The sequence below is a fragment of the Lynx canadensis genome, chromosome A2 (genome assembly GCF_007474595.2).
Source record: "Lynx canadensis isolate LIC74 chromosome A2, mLynCan4.pri.v2, whole genome shotgun sequence".
Lineage (NCBI taxonomy): Eukaryota > Metazoa > Chordata > Mammalia > Carnivora > Felidae > Lynx > Lynx canadensis.
Genome location: NC_044304.2, coordinates 161,853,340 through 161,859,847, shown reverse-complemented (window position 1 = coordinate 161,859,847; position 6,508 = coordinate 161,853,340).

Sequence of the window (6,508 nt, the reverse complement as noted above, 5' to 3'; positions counted from 1 at the left end):
GTCCTTTTGCTGCTATAGCAAATGAGCACAAACTTTGTGGCTTCAACCAGTACAGACCTATTTTATGCCTCTGGAGGTCAGAAGTCCAGAACGAGCCTTACGGAGCTAAACTCAGTGTCAGCAGAGCTGCGTTCCTTCTAGAGTCCAGGGGAGAACCCACTGCCTCGCCTTTTCCAACTTCTAGAAGCCCCCTGCCTTTCTTGGTTCGTGGCCCCTTCCTTCATCTTCAGTGGGGGTCACTCCAACCTCTGCTTCTATCATCCCATCTTTTTCCGGCTTTGACTCTCTTGCCTCCCTCTCAGAATCTTTTCTCTCTCTCTCTCTCTCTTTTTTTTTTAAAGTTTATCCATTTATTTTGAGAGAGAGAAAGAGCACAGGCCGGGGAGGAGCAGAGAGAGAGAGAATCCCAAGCAGGCTCTGTGCTGTCAGCGCAGAGCCCCACGCAGGGCTCGAACCCACAAACCAAACCGTGAGATGGCGACCTGAGGTGAAACCAAGAGCCTGACACCCTACTGACGGAGCCACCCAGGCGCCCCTCCCTCTCAGAATCTTGCAGTTCCATCAGGCCCACCCAGCTAATCCAGAATAATCCCTTCGTCTGAAGATCCTGATTTAATCACGCCCTCAAAAGTCCCTTCTGCCACTTAAGGTAACATATCCACAGGTTCTAGGGATCAGGATGTGGACATCTTGGCGAGGGGAGCATTTTTGGCTTTACTACACTTGCCAAATCCCAGGGCAGTTCTCCTCTCCTACCTGAGGCCAGGCCACATCCTCCACGGATCCTCCCGTGTTCTGGCACCGAAATAACGTGCTCCGGCGACAACATTTGAGGCTCGTCGTGCCCAGCCACCCCTTCATCTCAGCCACCCACTGTTGCCCACAGAAGGGTACCCGTCTGCTGCCTGCCTCCTCCCGGCATCTTTCTTTACCCTCATCTTTCTACAACTTTGTTCTATTCCTGATGCGTCCAAAGATGGCCCCCATCCCTTCCGACTTCCCGTTGTTAAGTAGCAGTGCCACGTCTCTGTCGTGTTCCCGGGCAGACTGAAGTCAAGAAGGGTCGACTGTGCCTTAACCGGTCCAGCAGCGTCAAGATCTTTGAAGATCGTGCTGGGCCCTGTAGCTGTTCTTTTATGCCTCCGTTCTTGGGAAGATACCCACGCTCCTCCGAGGTTCCTGTCTCCTTCTCTCTTTCCTTTTCTCTGTCGTTTATCCAACTTCATTCCACACCATTGAAGGCTTGGCAGAGCCCCGGGCTCCCGGGGTGTAACTCCCACCCCGTCCCGCCCCGCTCCATCCCTCATTCTGGCCCAGGGTGACCTTTCTAACTAGGAAATCTGAGCATCCTCGCTCCCTGACTTAAAGGCCTCCTATGACTCCCATCACCTACTGCTGAAAATCCAAATTGCAGCCCCGCATGGCTGACCCCCCCCCGCCCCCCCAGGAGGCGGCTCCTCCCCGTCCTCATCTCCTGTGACTGCTCTTGTGTCATCCTGCAGGTGAACTGAACTGCCCGTCTTCCCTGGGCACCACGCTGTTCCCACCGCATGCAATGTCCTCCTCTCCTTGCCCCTGCCCCCCCCCCCACACCCGGTACACTCCTTACCCCTCAGGTCATGGCTCAGCAACACCCAGCTGTCCCCGGTCTCTGCAGGTGGCACCGATGACTCCCCTGTTTCCCACAGATGCTTGCTCAGTCTCCTTCTTTCCTCTTCTTAGACTGTCCCCTACTTCACACATAATGTGTGGCTGGAAATGTGTATAAGAGTGTATGTATAAAGATAAGGCGGTGCACTCACAAGTCATAAAGAAGGCTTTATTCCCCGACAGCTATAAGCAAATTCCTGATCTGACATAATTGTCAAGTTCCTTTTAGCCCCGAGTATTGTACAATTTACACATGATTATTTAAAAACGTTAAAAGCACACGGGGCGCCTGGGTGGCTCAGTCGGTTAAGCGTCCGACTTCGGCTCAGGTCGTGATCTTGCGGTTTGTGAGTTCGAGCCCCGCGTCGGGCTCTGTGCTGACAGCTCAGAGCCCGGAGCCTGCTTCCGATTCTGGGTCTCCCTCTTTCTCTGCCCCTCCCCTGTTCACGCTCTGTCTCTCAACAATAAACGTTAAAAGCATTTTTTAAAAAAGAAATAAAACATTAAAAGCACAATTTGGACATTAAATATACACACTGAAATAATTGGGCAAAAATTATTTTAAAAATTGGGCAAAAAAGTAATAAATGCGAATATTTGGGGTTGTGTTACCTGGTGTAAGGGGGCACCTGGGTGGCTCAGTTGGTTAAGCGTCCCAACTCTTGATTGCAGCTCAGGTCTTGATCTCACGGTTTGTGAGTTCGAGCCCCATGTTGGGCTCTGCACTGACAGCACGGAACCTGCTTGGGTTTCTCTCTCTCTCTGCCCCTCCCCTGCTCGTGCTCGCTCTCTCGCAAAATAAATAAACATTTTTTAAAAACCTGATATAAACATCTGGAAACTCCAGATGGGATATAATAAACATAATTTTAAATACAGAGCCTTGAAAGGAATAAAGGGAAATCCTAGTGTACCAGAAATGAAGACAACACAACCCCGGCATTGTAAGCATGTGAATAGATGCTGCACCGAACAGGTGGGGGCAAGAAGGGTGGGGGCGCCTGGGTGGCTCAGTCGGTTGAGCATCCGACTTCGGATCAGGTCATGATCTCACAGTCCGTGAGTTCGAGCCCCGCGTCGGGCTCTGTGCTGACAGCTCAGAGCCTGGAGCCTGCTTCACATTCTGTGTTTCCCTCTCTCTCTGCCCCTTCCCTGCTCATGCTCTGTCTCTGTCTCAAAAATAAATAAACATTAAAAAAAATTTTTTTTTTTTTTAAAAAGAAGGGTGTATGGGCCTTGGGCCCAGGAAGGTCACGGTTAGAACCGACACCTCCTCCAGAGAAAGTCCCTTAAAGGCCCCATCTTCAGACAATACATGGTTCAGAAAAAATGCAACCCAGCGCTAAAAGATGGTATGTTAGTTGGGTCCTCGGGAAGTAGATGTCGAGACACAGTTTGAAGTGCAGGAGGTTTACTGGGGAATAGTGCCTGTAAGAGGTAAAGGCAGGAGGGAGCAGGGTTTTGCAGGCAAAGTCTCAGACCAGGACACAGACCCAACATTCATGAAAGGAAAGAGACGGGCAAGCAGGTTTGAGCGGCAGGAGCAGAACATACTGTAGTTCTGACAGAGTTTCAGCCAACCAGTCAAAGGCTTCTAGAGCAGATAGTTCCTGTTAGAGGAGGCCTGCATTGAGCAGAAATGCCCAGGCCCTAAGACCCCCACCTGCTCACTCATTGGCTGGGGCTGCCCAAGGACGGTGTGGCCCTAGCTTGAAAGCCTGGGCATGTCCTGAAGGTGCTAATAACTGGAGGTGACAGCTAACTGCACTTCTTGTAGCCGGTGGTAAATTCTTAAAGATCCGAATGGCATAATTCCACGGCTGCCGCGGTGACAAAAAACGTATGTCTCAGGCTGGGCCCTGGAAGATGGTAGTGGATGGGGTGATATCTTCCTTGAGAATCCAAAACGACAGCCAGTACCTCATGGAGGTTGGGATTCAATTTTCCATTACCCAAACGGCTGAGCAATTGACATAAAAGCCGGACCTAGGCCAATGATAGCGCTTGACAGTTTTGGCTGAAGGAAACCCCAAAAGAGGAGGAACTAGCTCACAATCCGGACCACAAGCCCGGCTCAGTATAAGCTCACAATCGCAAATTGCAAACCCAGAAGGAAGAAGTCCACCATTAGTGAGACTGTAACAAGCAGCAGGATCAAAGTCCAAGAGCTTGAATTCATGTAAAGATCATCCAAAATAGAAGGTCATAGCAATAGTTTTATAAGGCATAAAACTAACAGAGGGCAGAAAGTGGAAGAAGCAGCCTGGGGAAAGCATGATAAATGGGGGAAAAAAGAACCATAAGAAAAATCAAGATACTATTAAAAAGAAAGTGAAATTTGAAAAACAACAAAATGTCTGGAAATAAAATAGCCACTGAAATTTTAAAAACTCAGTGGACAGGTTAAACAGCAGATCTAGATACAGCTGGAAAGAATTAGTGAAATGAAATATAGATGAGAAAAATACTCAGAATGAAGGACAGAGAGAGAAAATCATGCACGGAAATAATATGTTTAAGAGCATAGACTAGAAACACCTACCATAATCTATCTAATCAGATATTCTCATCTACAAAGAGATAATTAAGAAATTAGGAGGAAGGACTCCTGGGTGGTTCAGTCGGTTGAGTGTTGGACTCTTGGTTTCAACTCAGGTCATGATCCCAAGGTCATGGGATTGAGCCCAGCATCAGGCTCTGCACTGAGTATGGAGCCTGCTTGGGATTGTCTCTCTCTCTCTCTCTCTGTCACTCTCTCTCTCCCTCCCTCCCTCCCTCCATCCTCCCCCTCTCCCTCTCTTTCTGTCCCTCTCCCCAATTCTCACTTTCTCATTCTCAAATTAAAAAAAAAAACACAAAAATAATGAAATTGAGAGGAAGTAAATATTTTAAAAGAATGACAATCTTCAAGAATTGATGAAAGACAAATCCTCAAATTCAAGAGGCCCAAAGGTAAATCCACACATAGAAATATTGTGGTGAAACTAGAACCACCAAAACCAAAGGGAAAATCCTAAAAGCAGCCAGAGAAAAAGACAGATTGGCATCAAAGGAAAAGGGTGTTCAACTAACCATAGACTCTTCTATGATAAAAATAGAGATCAGAAGACAATGAGTGAACACCTGCAACGTGGTGACAGAAAATAACCGCCAACCTAGATTTTTGTACCCTGCTCAATTATCACACACCAGCAATGCCAAATAAGGACTTTTTCAGAAAATAAAAACCCTCACTTAAAAACTGCTGAAGACTGCTGTCCTTTAGGAAGAAGAAACTCGAACACAGGTTGGAGAAGGACATAAGGGGAATAATGAGAAAAAAAACTAGTAAATACAGGTAAATAGTAACATGTCGACTTTATAAAACAATAATAAAGATAAATTTGGGAGATACAAAACAAAGTGGGATTAAAATACTAGACAGCATGTAGAAGGGTGGAGTATGATGTCAGTGAAAGCATCCTGTGGTCCTTGTGACTTCAAGAGAAGGGCAATTACATTTAGACTTTGTAAATCAATCATACACATTTAAATGTTCATCATAGCCCCTAAAAGAATAGAAGTAGAGTGGATCCTAGCAGAGGGAGGAAGAGTGTATTAGGAAAACTCGATTCATCTATTAGAAGGTAGGAAAAGGGGGAAAGAAGCAAAGCTATGGTAAACCAAGATCACAAAATAAGATGCTAGAAAAAAACCAAATATATCTATATTCACTGTGAATAGAAAACAAGCTCTTCAGTCGAAAGACACATTGTCAGATTGTACAACTATACAGAAATCCAGCTCTATGCTTTGAAGTTTTAGTGAGCAATATTCCTTGGGGCATGCACTTTCCTTCCTCCAACTATGGCCCCGTAGTGGTGTTATGTCAGCCCTTCTCTTCCTGGCTGTTCGGTACCATAATGACCTCTGCCAAAATTCCAAAATATTTCATCACTTTCCATTATCAGAAAAGTCTCATTCCAGCCTCAGTCTGAACCATATTTGAACTTGAGTGGCAAACTTGGTCAGAGCCTGTGTCCCCTCCACTCTGGTTTGGGCTGGATCTGTCTGGGGCACCAGGAGTTTGGGTGGAGAGAGCACAGAGTCTCTTCCTCAAATCCTTCCTCCTTTCTCTCTCCGATCCTCCCAGACTCCAGCTTAGGCCTTCACAAAGCCTCACTTTGGCCAGACCATGGGGTGAAAGATGTGAAGCAGGATGTGCTCATGTGAGTTGCCTTAGAAACTTCGTTCAGCTTGTTTTAACCTGGGACTGTAGGGCTTTACTGTACGGTGGTTTCCAGGCGGGTGGGATGTGAGGTTGTCTTGGGGTGGTACTCAGCTTTACCCTGACTTCCTTTGACATGGAGAAGAATTCCTTGAGGGGTGGCAAGAAATATCTGCCCCTCTTTCCAGGCATAACCACCCATTATGTGGCCTGTGGAAATGTGCATGCATCACAGGTCCCCCCCCCCCCAAATGCTGTGCTCCTTTACAAGAAGGCCAGGAAGCAGCTTGGGTCTTAGATCGCACCCTTGGGGTGCGAGGGGAACTGGAACAAGGTGAGAGTAGCCCCACCTTTCCCTTGTGATGTCTTTAAGCCTCCAGAAATCTCTGCATTAAAAGCCATCTGCTGCCATGTTCCCTGTGCTCACAAACTTCAGGGGAAAGTATCACGTACACTCCTCTTCTTCCCTGTGGTGGAAGAGGGAGCCCGGAAAGGGCAGCGAGCACAGTGCTGGGCTCCACAGAGACACTTTGAGCTCTCTCACAGGGAGAGGGAAGGATGGCCGAGAACTCCCTTCTCTCTAGGCCTCTTTTCATGTGTGTGTGGCGGGGAGTAGGCTCTGAGCTGAGGGTTGCCAGCAAGGCTCCGTAG